This window comes from Equus asinus, chromosome 24 (assembly GCF_041296235.1).
Source record: "Equus asinus isolate D_3611 breed Donkey chromosome 24, EquAss-T2T_v2, whole genome shotgun sequence".
Classification (NCBI taxonomy): Eukaryota; Metazoa; Chordata; class Mammalia; order Perissodactyla; family Equidae; genus Equus; species Equus asinus.
Window position 1 is genome coordinate 18,776,156 of NC_091813.1, and position 18,497 is coordinate 18,794,652.

General features: G+C 39.4%; 1 protein-coding gene across 2 annotated transcripts in view; it reads right to left on the reverse strand.

Annotated features, from left to right (window-relative positions):
• Nucleotides 1-18,497, reverse strand: part of LOC139041791 (tigger transposable element-derived protein 1-like) — a 173,976-nt gene that overhangs the window by 117,408 nt on the left and 38,071 nt on the right. The window contains exon 3 of one of the 2 annotated variants that reach the window (XR_011497721.1): nucleotides 13,234-13,652. The exons of the other annotated variant lie outside the window; for it this stretch is intronic. The gene's annotated coding sequence lies outside the window, so the exon portion shown is untranslated. Of the gene's footprint in view, nucleotides 1-13,233; nucleotides 13,653-18,497 lie in introns of those variants that run through there. 2 annotated transcript variants of the gene reach the window in all.

An 18,497-nucleotide genomic window follows, 5' to 3' on the forward strand; every position in this document is an offset into this window, starting at 1 on the left:
ACGTCACATTTGGTGATATCACTGTAGCTCAAGGCATCAGCCCATCCCACAGAGCCCTAGAACCTTCCTGTTGCTGTCGGACTGTTTGCCTCTTCCTGGCACATGAGTATGAAGCACACAATCACATATAAAGGCTGAGTCCTGGAGAGGTAAGAAAATGTCAAGTTACATTTCAAGGGTGTTTTTATCTATTTCAGGAAGACATATCCTCTGCTCATTAAACATCCAGATACAATGAGCTCTGATGCAGAGTGGACCTTGATCCACCTCTCACAGATTTGCCTGAGAGTGTTAAACCCTCCTAATCTCAGGCTGGTTCACATTTGATGGCTAAGATGTTTAGCTGTGTATTCAGCAGCAATCACTGCTTCATTTGATCATTTACATAGAGGAATGCATCTTTTCTTTTCTCTTGACTCCTTTAATCTTTTCCTTATTAACAAAAAAGGCCTTAGGTCAGAAGGTGGGCAGGGATATGAAGCAAACTACTGATCTTTTTGGAGAAAAGCTCTGTGCAAACAAGGCATTATTGCATCTGAGCCTTCTAATGTTTTGGTCTTTTTTTTTTTTTTTTTTTGAGGAAGATTAGCCCTGAGCTAACTACTGCCAGTCCTCCTCTTTTTTGCTGCGGAAGCCTGGCCCTGAGCTAACATCCGTGCCCATCTTCCTCTACTTTATATGCGGGACGCCTACCACAGCATGGCGTGCCAAGCGGTGCCATGTCTGCACCCGGGCACCCAACCAGCGAACCTCGGGCCACCCAGAAGGGGAACATGAGCACTTAACCAGTGCACCACTGGGCGGCCCCACATCTGAGCCTTCTAAAATGGGGCTTCCTGCCCTTTACAAAACTTTCGCCTCCTTTAGGACTTTACAAATAATTGAAAACACTCACGTGTGTGTCTACTTAACTACTTTCTACATTTTTTAAAATATATTTAATAAGCAATATATGCTTATTTGTACAATGGTCATATAATAGTGATTCTCTAAGATTATTGTGCAGAATGAGTTAATAGATATAAAGCATTAGAACAACAATGGCACAAAGTTTAGGTTCTATAATGTTAGCCATGATTTCTCAAAATGGTCTGTCTAAAATGACATATTTTAAAAATCCAAAATTAAGTCAAACTGAATTTTTGCTCAAGTTATCCATCATCAGGATGCATCTACCTCAGCAGTAAGTTTCAAGTGTGTCACCATGAGGAAACCCTCTAATTTCGTCTTTGGTTTCCTAGTCAGTAAAAATGGAGATAATAGTGATGTTGCCTCATAGGACTGTTGTCTAGCAAATGAAACAAAGAATGGAACCCTGTGTGGTGAGGGTCTGAGGCCCATCACCTAGCCTAAGGCAGGAAGAATAACACCTGGCAAGTGAGCTCAGGCAATGTGGAGCAGACAGGGTTGCTCTGCGTGAGGCCACAGTATTAATAATAAGGTGAGCAAGGTCTAGATTGGGGTCTCCAAAAGGCAGTCATAGGAATGGCTAGGAAATCAAAGTCAATACAGGTCAGAGAGGAACAGAAGACAAAAGTAAAAATAATTAATGTATTGGAGTGAACAGGAGAATTTTCCCAATTTTTTTTGTCCCCAAACCAAAGTCCCTCCAGCGTACAATATCTCCTAATCTTCTCAATTACGTTAAACAAATGTGTGACAAGCTGAATCGTTGAATGCTGTCTTAAGAAGAGTCAGGTGCTCTAGTAGAGGAAGAAACAAGATTGAAACAATAAGGTTTCCACAGGGGAGAGACAGAGAGGAGGGTTTGGCCACAGTGCAAGATGTCTATCCACAGTGCCCCATCGAATCCTCATCCACTCCTCCTTGGAAGGGAAACACATTCACGAACCAGTCCAAGGGCCCCACCAAAATTGAGCACTAGACACAGCAATTAGTCAAACTGGTCTAATATGTATTACCACAGAATTAGTTAAGTCCTGACAGAACACAGATGGGGCTGGCTGCTGACAGGCATTATTCAAATTCACAGGAGGCTGCTCTGGTCAGGAGAGCTTCTGGTAGACATCTTCTAGTCCAGCAGGTCTCAGTCCTACTCTCCACCTGAATCACCTGGGGATCTTGCTAAAATAAAGATTACTGTTCAGTGGATCTGGGTGGGCCCAAGATCCTGTACTTCAACAAGCACTCAAGTGACGCCGCTGTTGCTGCTCCGAGCATCACGTTTTGTGGAGCAAGGGTCTAGTCTTCTGGGAAAGTCTCTCAGAGAGAAAAGGTTTTGACAGTGAGTGACCTCAATCTGAGAGCTTTAATAAGAGGTACAAGCTCATTTATTGCCTCGCTAGATCTCTTTGGAACTCTCAAAATGTTGAACAGTTTCGCCCAGGTTCGCTCTCTAGGGAGTGGGTAAATTACTCTCATTCTTTCAAGAAGCTGTTGGAAAATAAGATGTTAGGCTTCCCTGCAGTTTTTTTCCGAGTGCCTTGCCCACTAAAGACCCCAACAGCTCTTTAAGGCATGTCTTCCAGGCACGTTAGAGCTCTCCCTGTGGAATTCTGTCACTGTTTTTACAGGTCAGAAGTGTCAGATCCACCCCAGTGGTCAGATGGAACACCGGACTGGAGCCAGAATAAGTGGCTATGACACAATGGGTGTGATTAAACAGTCTCCAAGACTCATTCTGCTCTAAAGTGACATGAATCTAGGTTCTGGTTTCTCTCATCAAAGTATGGGGGAATTTGTGTTTAGTAACTGCTTGTTTTAATCAGAGTTAATGCAGGCTGCTCAGAACAAAAGGGGGCATGTCAATATAACATGCTCATAAGTAATGGAGGAGATGGTGCCCCATCCTGTGACGTCTGATTATGATAAGTAATTTAATTCAGGCATTCAGTTAACCAAGGGGAAAACAACCTCCTGTAAAGTCAGCTTTAAAAAATTCTGCACAAGTAGTCATATGAATTCATCCATTTTCCATGGCGCAGACAAAGGTAACTTTCCCTCTGTGTCTTGAATGCTAGTGTATAATCATTTTGAACAAAAAGGTGTCTATCTAATCATCCAAACAGTTGATGTTCACCTCCTTCAAGTCCTTGCTTTCCTTTTTCTTTTTCCAGTAGCCACCATTGTTTTCTAGTAGACTATATGCTTTAGATATTTCTCATATTTATAGTTTATTGCCTAACACTGTGCTAGAGTCGGCCTCCACCACACAAAGGCAAGGATCTTTCTTTCTTGTTGTTTACTGAATAACTTAGAATAGTGTTTGGTATACAGAAAGCATTCAAAAACACCTAAACCACTTAAATCTTCTAAATCCAAACCCCTAATTCTAATCTCATGGGAAGAAAGTAAGATGGATAAGAATAGGAAAGGAGAGACACATTTGTTCATATAGGCTAAATTTTTACATTATGCGTTACACCTGCTGGATGATTAAAAGGCTTCAGAATTTTGGAATAAGCTTTACTAGAAATAGTCATGTTAACTAATGTCAATTATTTCATTGGAAAGATATTTAGAATTCAAATAGAAGAAATAGCAATATTTGTAGTAAAGCAGTTTTATAACTGATTTAATGATAGAAGAGCAGAGGGAGATGAGGGCAAGCTTTTTATTTTTTTCCATATTAACTACAGACGTCTGCCTTATGCTTCATTTGTCAGTGTTTCTCCATCTCTAAAGACAACAGAATCTTGATAATCTTTCAAATACCAACAAAGCAAAGCCCAGGAGCATCAAGGGCTCTCACAGATCCACAAAGAGGCTATGGTGGAGAGAAAAGCGCAAGTGAGCTCTTAGCAGCAGACGAAGCTCATGTCACCTGCACCACCAGTGACCGCGCAGGGCCATCGTTGTCTCTGTGGGTTTCTCCAGTCGACGAAGCCTAAGCACACGGCCTCCCTGTCCCAGGCTTGTTTCAATTTCCCACTACAAAGCCCTTCCTTCAATCTTCTTCCATGTACTATGCCTTAGGAAAGTTCTCTTTTGTACAGAATGTACCAGTTTAGGTAGCTGGACAAATGTTCTTTTTATTACTGCAGTCATCCCCCAGTAATCCATCTAATAATAACAACTATAATAAACATCTTGAATTTAAACACTGCCTTTAGAACTACTTTCTCATAAGTCAATTGCTATCTCTTTGATAGTTTTCCTTTCAATGCTTACATATAAAATGGAGAGACATAGAGGACAGACTTCTTGAACTATAAATATTACTTTACAGGATCATTTAGTCAAGTATGGTAATGCCCAGAACAAATTACTGCAGACTGTTTTGTGATTTATGGTTTATCTGCCAAATTGCTCATAAAATCCAGGCTCAATAAAAGCCAGAAGGCCTTTGAGAAGGGATCATCTGCTACCACCACAGGCCATTAAGATAAAGCAGGGCACACATTCTCCATGTGGCAGAATGGCAAAGGAAAGAGCATTGACTTCAGGGTCAGAAAGACTGACAGTGAAATTGAAATTCTGGCTCTGTGCTTATTAGCTGCATAAACTGGAGCAAGTTAGACTCCTCTGCAGGAAGTTAGAGTGCAGATTAAATCACTTAATAGAAACATACCGTAGTACTCAATAAACAGTAGTTGGCATTTTCACTATTCTCTAAATCTTGAAGATATCAGCTTTACAGCTTCTATGGTATGTTACTATTAAGAAAAAAATGATCATTATCATGAATAAATATATATTATATTTATTGAGCATTTAATATATGATATGTTGTTATATGAGTATAGAATACAAGATAGAATATATACTGATTATCTTATAGACAAGGAGACTGAGCAAGCTACAACCTTTCAGTGTCCTGCCTAAAAGCCTCCAGAGGTTTCCCATGGCACTTGGAACGAAATCCAGACCACTTGCCCTGGCTCTCCAAGTCCTACAGGAGCTGGCTGTTTCCTCCCTTGTGACTCATCCCCTACCACCGCACCGTCACCCTTCACCAGCGTCCCAACCCCAGGTTTCCCAAACTCAACAAGCTTGTTCTATGTAGGGTCCCTGCACTGAAGGCCCTCACCCCATACTCCTACCCCCATTTTTGCCTGGCTATCTTCTTGTCATTCAGATCTTGGAGCAAATGCCATTTCCAGAGAGGCCTTTCTCAAGCAGCCAATTGATAGTAGCCGCGTGTCATTGTCTGTGACATTACCTGATGTTATTCTTCTGCATAGTTCTTATTACTCTCTGATTATTGCTCATTTAGTTGTGAATCTTTTTGTTGCTTACACTCACAAATGTCAGCCCCAAGACCCTCAGGAAACTTGACAGCTATGTTCACTTCCGCATCCCCGTTCTTAGAACACTTTCTGGCACATACTGGGTGCTCATAAATATTGCTGACGGACTAAATGAGTAAATGAGTGAGTAACCTCATCACTTTGATGTTCAGAAGACTTTCCTTGTGTCTAGACAAAATTTAAATTTAAAGTCACTTCCCTAGTTTGCTTGTCTATAGACACAGAGAACAAACAACACAATTCATGCATCAAATATCCTTTATTTGCTAAGACATAGTAAATTAGCTCACCCCTTAGACTTTCAATGCAAACATTGAAAGTATTACCTCACATACGCATATCCACCTCATTCTCCTCTCCTGTGACTAAGCGCGTTGTAGTATGCTGATTTCTGTTACATCTTTTCCAGTCTTGGTTTATGCCAAGAGTCTTTTTTAATTCCCCAGCCCCAATCACAGCCATTGCCCCTCTGCCCCATTGAGACTTGCACCAGGAGGAATCCAGCACTGACAGTGACCAAGGCCTCATCTCAGCCTCTTTGTACTGTTCCTGAACTTCCTTCCCAATTCTGGGTCAGCAAGGTTCATGACCAGCTGGTAACTTCTCTGTAATGTTTCCTCCTGAGATAAGATTGTCTATTCTACTGGATTAAATGAGGTAATGCATGCAAAGTACCTGTGGACTCTAAAAATTGTGCCTAATTGTGAATATATATCTGGGGAAGAGATGAATGTCAAGAAAAAGAAAAATATAAGACAGTTCTCTAAGTTCCAAAAATGCAAACAGTTCTCTGGTAGATGGATTTTCCCTGCCTAGGGTGCTTTAATAAATAATTAACCTTATAGCTATTTGTTTATAACTCAGGGAGGAATGCTGTCAAATAGTAATAAATTATTCTTGTAATACAAGGAGCAAAGCAGAACAAAGTTTATGTTTTTAAAAGGTTTATATTTCAGATTTGTCCTCAAAACAATCCAGATGACTGGAGAAGAGACTGTCTTAAGTACATCCCCACACACCATGAGAATTCAGAACTCACTGCTGAATGCAGCTAAGCTGCACAAGCCCTGGAAGCAAATGAGGTAGGGGAGTGGGCAGGATTGGGGTGGGAGAGAGGGAAGCATTGGGGTGGGGGAGAGGGCAGCATTGGGGTGGGGGAGAGGGCAGGATTGGGGTAGGGGAGTGGGCAGGATTGGGGTGGGAGAGAGGGCAGGATTGGGGTGGGGGAGAGGGCAGGATTGGGGTGGGGCAGAGGGCAGGATTGGGGTGGGGGAGAGGGCAGGATTGGGGTAGGGGAGAGGGTAGGATCAGGGTGATGACACGGACGGCGATGGGATTCTCTTCAACGGAGTTGCACAGTTGCCCAGAGTCAGAGGCTTTTGTTTTAATTATAAACATTATCAGTTCTGAATCAATCAAAATGATCAAGATGTAGAACTGTTTTCAACATACAAAACTGAGAGCATCCAAGAAACAAAAAAATAGAAAACAAGTCTCTTGATTTGTTTCCATATGCTCTCATGAGAGAAATTAAAAGTAGGTCAACACAGAAATTAGACGATTGACAAAAACCAGAGATAAACGAACATACACGTAATATCTCTGAAAAATCATCCAAATACTTTTTCTCAACTCAGTTCAGTTAATGCTTATTTAGTCCCTTCTGTATGCAATACCACACCTGCTTCTCCATTACGTACCTTGTGGTTCCCAAGACATCACCCAGTTTAAACTTTCACAAATTTTTCTAAGCTTTCAATTTTGGCTTAATAATTTTCACTCATTGATTTTGGATCTGAACTTCAATATTTAGATAAATAACGAAAGTTGAAAGACAACTCAACCAACCTTGCTAAAAATAATGCTCTCTCTTAGACTTTTCCCTTTCTAAAGCTGTAATTTGCTTCTCTTGGTTGAAAAGTTCTATGATATTCCCACAAAAATCCTACCCTTACCACTATTATAATATATTCATGCACAATACTTTTAAAACCCACTCTAGGAGCTGGTCCAGTGGTGGAGCGATTGAATTCACACGCTCCACTTCAGCGGCCCAGGGTTTGCGATTCAGATCCCAGGCGTGGACCTACACACCACTCATCAAGCTGCACTGTGGCAGCATCCCACATACAAAATAGAGGAAGATTCACATAGATGTTAGCTCACTGACAATCCTCCTCACCCAGGAAATAAATAAATAAAAATTTAAAATTAAAAAAATTAATTCTAACTTGTACAAAAAAGTAAAAGAACAACAATGAGGATCTAATATTCACATCGAAGACCACTTTACAAAAGCATTCTTCACAGGGTTCTATTAAACACAGCACTTCTTTCATACAGTTATCATATTATTCAATTTGCAAAAAGTGAATTTTTGCACTTTTCAGGAATGCATCTACTGTCCAAAGTGCAGTCCAAACCATAATCTGTGAAAATCACTACATTTCATGACAGATCAAATAAAGTATGCCACACAGATTTCTATTAAAAACACACACACACTTAGTTTGGAGGTGTTTTGCTTGTTTTTATGGAAATTGAAGAGTTCCTAGCTCCATTTACACATCACAAAATGCTCTGCAAACCATGAGAAGTGCCGTCAAAGTAATGCTAATCCCCTAAGGAGACATATGGGGGGAAGAGAAAGAATTAAATGAGGGAAACAAGGAAAGGAATAAACTCCTGGGTAATGTCAGGATTCAATGCTCCACAAATCTTATGTGTGTGCATGGTCAGGGCTTTCTGAGCAAAGATTGCTAGCAACCTAGGCTAAAAGATAACTAAATAGCAACCCTAATAATAGAGACCACCAGAGAGATAGAAAGTCTTAGCTCTCCTTGAAGCCATTTATTTTCCTTCTAGGGTGTGAAATAGAGATCCTCACCTCCTCTCTCCAGAGAGGAGTTGTTTACATTGCGGACCAAAGGTCTCTCTCTACCTTCTGAAGGGAGGATGAGCACCAGCCATGCTACGTAAGCTCCAAGATTCATAATTGTGGGTTCCTCTCTGCATCAATCTGTGAAGGAGCGAGGCCTCGGGAACTGGCACTAAGATGCTCTGTGATGAATAATTTGTCTATTTTCTGATTGAGAAAACTTGAGTTCCCTGTCAAGATAAATAAATGTATATTAAAAATTAAAAAAAAAAAAAAGGAGGGGCTGGCATGATGGTGTAGTGATTAAATTTGCATGCTCTGCTTCAGCATCCCGGGGTTCACAGGTTCAGATCCAGGGTGCGGACCTAGCACTGCTCATCAAGCCATGCTGTGGCAGCATCTCACATAAAACAGAGGAAGATTGGCGCAGATGTTAGCTCAGCAACAATCTTCCTCAAGCAAAAAGAGGAAGATTGGCAACAGATGTTAGCTCAGGGCCACTCTTCTTCACAAAAAAAAAGAAGGAGAAAGAAAAGAAAAGAATAACACATACTCAAAAAAAAAGATAAAAAGAGAATTTGTGGGTAAAAAAAGGGAAATAAATTGGTGGTGGGGGAAGAGCTGCTTTATACAGGCCAGGATTTCTCAATTTGGGCACTATTGACACTTTGGACCAGATAATTCTCTGTTGTGGGAGGCCACCCTGTGCATTGTAAGATGTTGAGTGGCACCCCTGGCCTCTGCCCACTAGATGTCAATAGTACCTACTCTAGTCAAGACAACTAAAAATATCTCTGACATTGCCAAATGCCTCCTGGGGTGCAAAATTGCTCCTGGTTGAGAACCACTGATATAAACAGGTTGAATGTCACCAACTACGGCCTCAAATATGTCCTATTTAGTGGCCCCAGTGCAACTGGTTTTCTCCTTTTGCTTTTGCAGACATTATCTCAGTTCTAGTTTAGGTCATTAGTAAAGACACCATGTCCCAAAGCAATACTTTAGGGGATTATCCTGTTTAAAATGGTAGCTCTCCTAGAATAAATTATGGAATAAGCATATGATTTACTCGAGAGAATAGCCCAATTAATTGGAACATAGTAGTCCAATGAAAAAACCCACAAATTTACGAAGGTGTTCACCATCTACAGAGTGTCAAGGTTAGAAGGAATCTATCTCGTCATCACCTCTGATCACATGTCTAATGCTTTAATACTCTCCACAATGTCCCTGGTTAGTGACCGTCCATCCAGTGCCTGAGTCTCTACCGATGGGAAGCTCCCTCCTCTTGAAGAGGCCCATTGATTTCTAGATAGTTTGAAATTTTAGAATTTTCTCCCTTAAATTGAAGAAAAACTAACTCCCTTTCACTTCCAACCATTGATCCAGTGGGTCATTCACACAAATCTAAATCCCTTCCTACGTGACAGAACATAATATATTTGTATTCAATATTATATTTCTCTAATATCTACCCTTTTCTGAATTAAATACTTAGAATTTCTTCCACCATCTTTTGTAGGGCAGGATTTTAAGTCCTTCCATCTTCCTGGTCATCCTCTGAAGTATTTACAGTTTGTTCACGTAGCTTTTATAATCTGGTTTCCAAAATTGAATGCCATGCTCCAAGTGCGGTCTGAACATTATATTATAAGAGCAGACAGCAGAGGGACTATCGCCTCTTCATTCTAGGCATCACCTTTCTTTTAATGTAGCCTAAGATGACTGTTCAGCAATAAAGCAAACCGAGAGGGAACAGAGGGACTTCTTGAAGTCAGTTGTATAATTCTGATGAATAATAAAGGAAACAAAGATTCTGTTATGCTTCTGTCTTCTCTAACAAGGAAAATTATTTCCAGAAAGAAAATTTTAAAAGAGAAAATGTCTTCATCTCTTTTGTTGGACAAACGATATCGTTAACTAATCTTGAACTTGCGCTCACTGTCAACTAGAAAATTTTCCCTTCATATGAGATGCTGCCGAATCCCCTCCTATCTTTATTCGTGAAGTTAGTATTTGGAACCAAGTTTAGCATCTTAGATTTAATTTCATACCAGTGAGTCTCTGTAATAATATTTTCTAGATTTTTATTTAAGATTAACATTGAACAAACAAGGTTACAGTTACGAACTCAGCATTTTCAAGCTTTTAGAAAAATGTCACAGTTTTCCTGTTCCTCTCCTCGAGCACCTCCTATTGTTGTTTACGTTTTTGCACATGGTCTACCTCATTGATGGCCACTTTCTGCAATATTTTTTCTACTAAGATGAATGAACCACTTCAACAGGAAGTGATCTTGCCATCAATGGACTTGTTCAAACATAGCCTAGATATCAGTTATTAAGACTTCTTTTTCAGAAAATAATTCATGTTGGCAGAAAAGACAGAAGCTCAGTATGTACTGTCTTTATCATTAATCAAGATTATACCATCAATGGCAAGCAGCCTATCTGTTCTTCCTCTGTTTGTTCTATTGCCAACATGAGAAATTAAAGTCTCTTTTGATGTTCTTCCCATTTTTTCTGAGTCTGAGTTTCTGAATTCCAGTCAAGGTCGTGTTTGACTCAAGACGTTTTGGGAGATGTGAATATGGATGAACCCTGAACTTGGGATACTCTGAGCTCAAAACAAAGAAGTTGTCCAAGAAACTAAACAGGATGTAGGCTTCTGGATTGCACAGATATACTGAAAAACTGACTTTGTCTTCACTTACTATAATATATACACTTAAAGTTTTGCACTACTTTACCAGAAATTCTTTAGAAGCCCTAAGGCAAGAAATAAGAATTAAGAGCTTTATCAATAGGAAAAATTTAAATATCCTGAAAGCTTTGAATTCCTCAAAAAGATTATGGCTTTCTCTCCCCACTCCCATCCTCACACATGCCCACAAATATCAGACATCTATTACAAAAATGCATCATGACTCTGATACGCAGTTGCCATGTACTTTCTATTTATCTCTTTCCTATACTTTTAAAAGGCAACTTAACGCCCATCAATAGTATGAGAGTTTTCTTGAACAACCCTATCATTCCTATAATGTCTCTCTTTAAGTTAACTTCTTAACATTCTATCTCCCCAGTAAACTGTAAATTTATTGCAGACAGCAATGACATCTGATCTTCCATACATACCCCCAAGCAACTAAAAAAAACAGGGAAATTTGCTGAACTAAGCCCTGCACCAAAAGCTATACCTAGAATACATGTTTGAAAGATAAAGTTATTTTATGCACCACTATTTTTGCTTTGTAGTAATAACCTGTTTGTCAACTTTTGTAAACAGTGTTTTTTCTGATTCATTGCTGTTCCATTTGCTGTCCTTGATAGCCTTTTAATTAGGTTGTATGTTTGTCAAACGTCAGTTTACTATGCTTGTTCTCCTTCACGGATTCCAAAGTAATCAGGGCAGGTGTTGTATAAATTGTATAGGATGACACGCTGTCATGATCAATTGCTAATTAATTTCAGATTCTTTCTGCTTCTGTGATGTGGGTGCACTCTCTCGAATGAAAAACAATAAACAATCATTGTACATTTTGTGTTTGTTAAAGCACTACATAATTAACAGGAGAGATGGGATTAATTTCTGAGCAAGTGTTTTCATCCAAGTGTTAGGAAAGACTCTGTTGTCTGGAAACAATTGTTGATTTTATTTTTTATTCTGAGAAGCCAGTGATTGTTTCTAAGCAACATATGAATATATGGGGACAAAAGAATCTACCTTGGACAGAACTCCCACGTACTATTAAAGGTGAAACATTTTAAAGGGGAGTCAGTAAACTTAAAGGGCCCTTCATATTTTTAATAACAAAAATATCACCCAACAACTATTGAGTTCTTTCTACGGACCAAGTACTTAGCATGTATTATACCATTTAACCTTTATAACAACCAAATGCTGTTGGTACTACCATGATACGGAGGAGGAATCGGTTGTTCCACGTAGATCACTTTAATGTACAAGGCTTTGAGATGAGTTCTGCAAAATCACACAGCATCAGCTAAGCAGTAGGCTTTATTATGGAAAGAGAAAAATGCAAAAGGCCAGAGTCAGCACACAGAGAGCATGGGTTCCCAGCTTGCTACCTCATTGTGAGGCAGGCAAGGCAGGTACTCTGCTGAACTCTCGATGCGATTCCATATTCTTTTACCTTTAACAGTGTAAGGCATAGGAGTTGTGTCAGGAGGAAATAATCAAACTGTGTTTTGGGTGCAATCTGGTTTTGAGTGTCAGCAATTTACAGAAGTTGTCTGGAAGGCCATCTCACAGGCCCTAGAAACCTTGAAGCCTACAAGACATCCCAGCCTCTCCTATCCTAGAAATAGACACAGCCCCAAGAGTAGCTGCTCCCACTGATAGAAAGGGAGACCTGGGTGTCAGCGCTCTTTAGCCAGGTGACCCAGAGTGAACAGCCCATGGTTACATTTGGGTTATTTTATTGATTGAACCACAGAAATTGCCTTAGAGAGACTAAGTTATTTACTCAGGATCAGGAGACAGTTGAATGATGTCAGTGGAATGTCAAGAGAAATAGTCAACCTAGAATTGTGAACCTACAATACTATTTTTTGAAATAAGATAGTCAAAAACTGAGAGTTTGCTATCAATAGATATACAAAGACCTACCAAGATGCACTCCAGGTAGAAGTAAATGAAAGCAAAAAGAACTATGAGATGCAAGAGAAAATGATGAGCAAAATAATTGGCAAATGTAGGTAATTTTCAATAAACACTGTCTGAATTAAGAAACAATATCTAATTTGTGGGATTAAAAAAAGACTAAACAAATAATAGACAATCATATCACATAAATCAGGAGAGGATGATTAGAGTCTATACAATCTATGGTCCATGTTTCTTTAGGAGAGGGATTTTGATATAATATTTAGACTCAGATACATATGATAATATTTCAAGAATAACTATTTGGAATGAGAAACATGTATAATTATGAAACAGAAGAAAGACAGTGGATTAAGAAAACAAAGAGAGCCTATTTAAAGGTTAAAAAGACAAGAAAGAACAAAAGAGAAACATAAGTCGAATAAAATGGAAAGCACTAAGTAAGATGACAGAAACATGTACAAATATGTGAGTACCCAAAATAATTGGAAAAAAAAAAACCTTGACAAGTAAAATACAAAGAATTTCAAACATTTTTTTTAATTTTCATTTTTTTCGGATGTACATCATATTTCAAATTCTGCGTACATTACATCATGTTCACCACCCGAACACTAATTATAGTGCATCCCCTCACATGTGAGTCTAATCATCCCTTTTGTCCTCCCTCCTTCCCCCTTCCCCAATGGTAACCACCAGTCCAATCTCCAATGCTCTGTGTTTGGGGTTTTTTTGGTCGTTTTTGTCTTCTACTTATGGGTGAGATCATATGGTATTTGACTTTTTCCCTCTGACTTATTTCACTCAGCATAATATCCTCAAGATCCATCCATGTTGTCACAAATGGCCGGATTTCGTCATTTCTTATGGCTGAGTAGTAGTCCATCGTGTATAAATACCACATCTTCTTTATCCATTCGTCCCTTGATGGGCACCTAGGTTGTTGATAGTCAAACATTTTTTAATTTAGTTATATGCCATGTGCAAAAGGCACACTATCTTAGTCAGTTCAGGCTGCTATAACAGAGTAACAGAATACCACAGACTGGGTGGTTTAAACAATAGACATTTATAGCTCACAGTTCTGGAGACTAAGTCTAAGTTCAAGGCACTGTCAGATTTGGTTCCTGGTGAAGACTTCTTCCTGGCTTGCCAATGGCTACCTTCTCACAGCATCCTCACATGGCAGGGAGAGACAGCCCTAGTCTCCTTCTTCTTATGAGGATACTAATCCCACAAGAACACAGAGCTGATGTCAACTAAGCTGTATACACACAAACAGGAAGGAAATCAAGGACTGGTGAAGAATTTTGAGTAGTAGAGTGACATATCAGATCTCTGTTTTAGAAAAATTATTGTGACAATAAAGTGGAGGGTGAACTAGAGGAGCAAGTTCCACAGAAAAGGCAGTAACAACAGCAATACAAAGAAAGGGAACCACTGAAGGGACAGAGAGTCAACTCAGGCTAGTCACTGTCTGGGGTAGATTTGTGAATTCTCACTTGGATGACGGGTTCCAGGATTGTCCCAGAAAAGGGAGTACAGGAAAAAAAGAACATACTTGGGGAGAAGTTTCCCATAAAAGACCCACTGAGGTATCTGGAGGGGTCATCACAGGAGCCTTTCCCTTTTACCTATTCTTCAAGGCTCATTCCAGATGCTATTTCTGGGAAACAAATTTTGCCTCTCTGTGTTGTCTGCATTATTTGTCTATTGTTGCTATGCAGTTTGTGATTTATTTAGTCATTTTAATCTACATCCTTGGGAGTTTGGGATGAATTGAATCATTTTTACTTTTCATGGAGCTAAAGTAGACATAAGACCATAAATTGCTTAAAAAAATTGAAGAAATGAATGATTTAATGCATGAATACTTGTTCTTCAATCCACATTTACCAGGACTGAAAACGTTAATAAGGCCAGGTAGATTCCCTGCTGAGAAAGATGCTGAAAGAATCTCTCTCTTAGGCTTAATTCAAAGGGAAAAGGAAACCTAACTGTTTTAAGCATTGAGTTCTCTCTCTCCCCTGCCCCCTCCTTCCCAGGATACAACATTGAAGTTACACCGTAAAAGAGAAAGAGTGCTTTTAATAACAAGAGTTAACATTTATTGAGCACTTTCCATGTACCGACACAATACTAAGTAGATTATATACATTATTTCATTTCAGTCATTCATTTGTTCAACAAGCATTAGTTGAATGAATGGTCTAGACAATGTTCTAAGGATCAGGGTCATAAGAGTGAACAAAACAGACATGTTTTCTGCCCTTATGGACATGAGGGTTGTAAGGAATAGAGACAGTGAACAAGGTAACCAGTAATAAATAAGCAAAATTCAGATTGTGCAATGTAATAAAGGAAATAAACTGGGAGATATAACAGAAGAACTTAGAGGCAGGACACATATAGTAGGTTGAAAGGCCCCTTTGAGAAGATGACATTTAGGTTAAAATCTGGATGAAAAGGACCCAGTCATATGAAGGTTTAGAAAAGTAATTGCCTTAGGTAAAGGGAAGAACAAGTAAAAATATCTTAAGGCAAGAAGCAGTCTGGAGCCAGCTCTGATGGCCTAGTGGTTCAAGTTCGGTGCTCTCACTGCTTCAGCAGCCCAGGTTTGTTTCCTGGTGGCGGCACCACATCTCCTCTCTTTCAGTTGCCGTGCTGTGGTGGCAGCTCACATAGAAGAACTAGAAAGACTTACAATGAGGATATACAACCAGCTACTGGGGCTTTGGAGAGCAAAAAAAAAAAAGAAGAAGATTGGAAACAGATGTTAACTCAGGGCGAATCTTTACCTGCAAAAAAAGAAAAAAATGAAATGCTCTGGTTTGTCTGAGAAAAGAAGGGAGATGAAAAAGGCTGGAGCATCCTTAACCGGGAGGAAATAGGAAGACATGGATTAGGAAAGGTAAGGAAGGCCAGGCCGTGGAGGGCCTGTAGACCATAGTAAGGATGTTTTTGTTATTGAACTTGCAATAGGAAACCACCGAAATGTTTTTAAACAAGAAGAGCATGATTGGAAATAGAGGCTCTGGCTGCAGGGTAGAAAATAGATTTGGAGGATGGTTCAAGAATGGACATAGAGGGGCCGGCCCTGTGGCAGAGTGGTTATGTTCGTGCACTCCTCTTTGGCGGCCCAGGGTTCCACCGGTTCGGATACTGGGCACCTACATGGCACTGCTCATCAGGCCATGCTGCGTTGGCATCCCACGTGCCACAACTAGAAGGACCCACAACTAAAATATACAACTATGTACCAGGGGGCTTTGGGGAGAAAAAGAAGGAAAATAAGAAAAAGAAAAAGAAAATTGACAACAGTTGTTAGCTCAGGTGCCAATCTTTAAAAAAAAGAAAAAAAGAATGGACATAGAGGTATCAGGTGCAAGACTCTCTCCCTAGTGGTGTGGAAAGAGATGAAGAAAAGCGGATCAATGATTGAAGATATAATTTGGAGGTAGAACATGCAAATCTCGATGGTCATTTAGGTGTGGGTAATGAAAAGCAAATAGGAATCAAGAGTAAAACCTAGGATTTTGGCTTGATGGTCTCATTTGCTAATAGAGAATAGAGGGAAAGAACTATGGGAGGGGATCAAGACTACTGTTTTGAGTAAGTAATGCAAGACATGCATCTAATTTTGAACAGGAAAAGGGACGTATACATCCAAGTGTATATATCAAGTCAAAAGTTGGATTTATTAATCTGAAGTTAAGGCAGGAGATAAACATTTGAAACACATTGGAAAATAGAAGTTACTTAGAGAATGGTTTATATTAACAAAGGATGACATATTGGAGAAAAGAGGAGAAAGAGGAGTGAGGAGAAAGGAAGGGAGAGATGAGGAAGGGAAGGTGGAGGGAGAAGAAAACAGAAGAGTGCCCAATTTGGCTTAGGACACACTAACATTAGAATTTGGACAGAAACAGAAAGGCAAGGGCTTCATCAATGGAAAATCAGGAGAATAGCTTGCATTCAAAGTTAAGGGAAGGATGTGTTTCAAGAAGGATGTAACATACCAAATGCTGTTGTACAGTTGAGTAACATAAGAATAAAGAAATATCCAAAATAAATTTTCACAATAGCCCTAAGGTAATTATTACTACTATCACTACTTTACAACTGAGAAACTAGAGACTTAGAAAGATATCACTTAGAAAGTAATTTCCGGAAACAGGATTCTAATTGAGGCTATTTGACAAAGAAAAAGAAGCTTATCATAAGGAGGTAGAAATCGAAAGAGCAAATAGAAGGTATAATTTGGGAGAGAGAGCACTCTAAAGAAGTAATAAGAAATAGAGTTCAGAATACCAACTTATGATCCAGGAGAGTGAAACATTGCTTTATTTCAAATTGAATAATCCTTTCGTTCACCAGATACTCTCTGAGCATGCACTCTGAGCCATACACTGTTCTAGGCTCAGGACACACAGTGGTTACCGAGACGCTGCCCTCAAGGTGCTCACATTCTAGTGAGGGAAGCTAACAATAAGCAAGCAAACAAAGCAATAATATTATAGTTTCGGGCAGTAACTAACATTAGGAAAAAAATAAATCAGAGAAGTGGGAAAGGCATGATGGAGCAGCAAGGGCTGTTTTCAGTGGGGTGGTCAGGAAAAGCCTTTGGAAGAGGGAAATGCTAAAGCAGAAACTTGAGAGAAGGAGTGAGCTGTCTACAGATCTGAAAGCAGGTCCATCAGAAAGTGAAAAGGGTCAGTTGGTCTGTTTGGCAGAAGATCCACAAGGTCAGAGTAGCTGGAGAAGAGTGAGTCAGAAGGAGTGGAAAGAAGTTTGGGCTACGGAAAGGAACTGGATCAAATGCAGCCTAATAAGCCATGGCAAGGAGTTTTCATTATATTCTAACTGCAATCTCTTGGAGGAATTTTGAGCAGGGAAGGAATTCGGCCTGATATTTATTTTCAAAGTTCATTCTATATGCTAACAATGAACTAGCAGAAAAAGAAATCAGGAATACAATCCCATTTACAATCACAACAAAAAGAATAAAAAACCTAGGAATAAACTTAACCAAAGAGGTGAAAGACCTGTACACTGAAAACTATATGTCATTATTGAAAGAAATTGAGGAAGACATAAAGAAATGGAAAGATATTCCAGGTTCACGGGTCAGAAGAATAAACATAGTCAAAATGTCCATACTACCTAAAGCAATCTACAGATTCAATGCAATCCCAATCAGAATCCCAATGACATTCTTCACAAAAATAGAAGAAATAATACAAAAATTTATATTGAACAACAAAAGACCCCAAATATCCAAAGCAACCCTGAGACAAAAGAACAAAGCTGGAGGCATCACAATCCCCGACTTCAAAACATACTACAGAGCTATAGTAATGAAACAGCATGGTACTGGAATGAAAACAGACACGCAGATCAATGGATCAGAATTGAAAGCCCAGAAATAAAGCCATACATCTGTGGACAGTTAATCTTTGACAAAGGAGCCAAGAACATATGGTGTTGGGAAAACTGTATAGCTACATGCAAAATAAGGAAAGTAGATCATCATCTTGCGCCATACACAAAAATTAACTCCAAATGGATTAAAGATTTGAATGTAAGAACTGAAACCATAAAAATACTAGAAGAAAATATAGGCAGTACACTCTTTGACACTGGTCTTAGCCACATATTTTCGCATACCGTGTCTACTCGGGTAGGGGAAACAAAAGGAAAAGTTAACAAATGGGACTACGTCAGACAAAAAGCTTCTACAAAGCAAAGGAAAGCATCAACAAAATGGAAAGACAACCCAC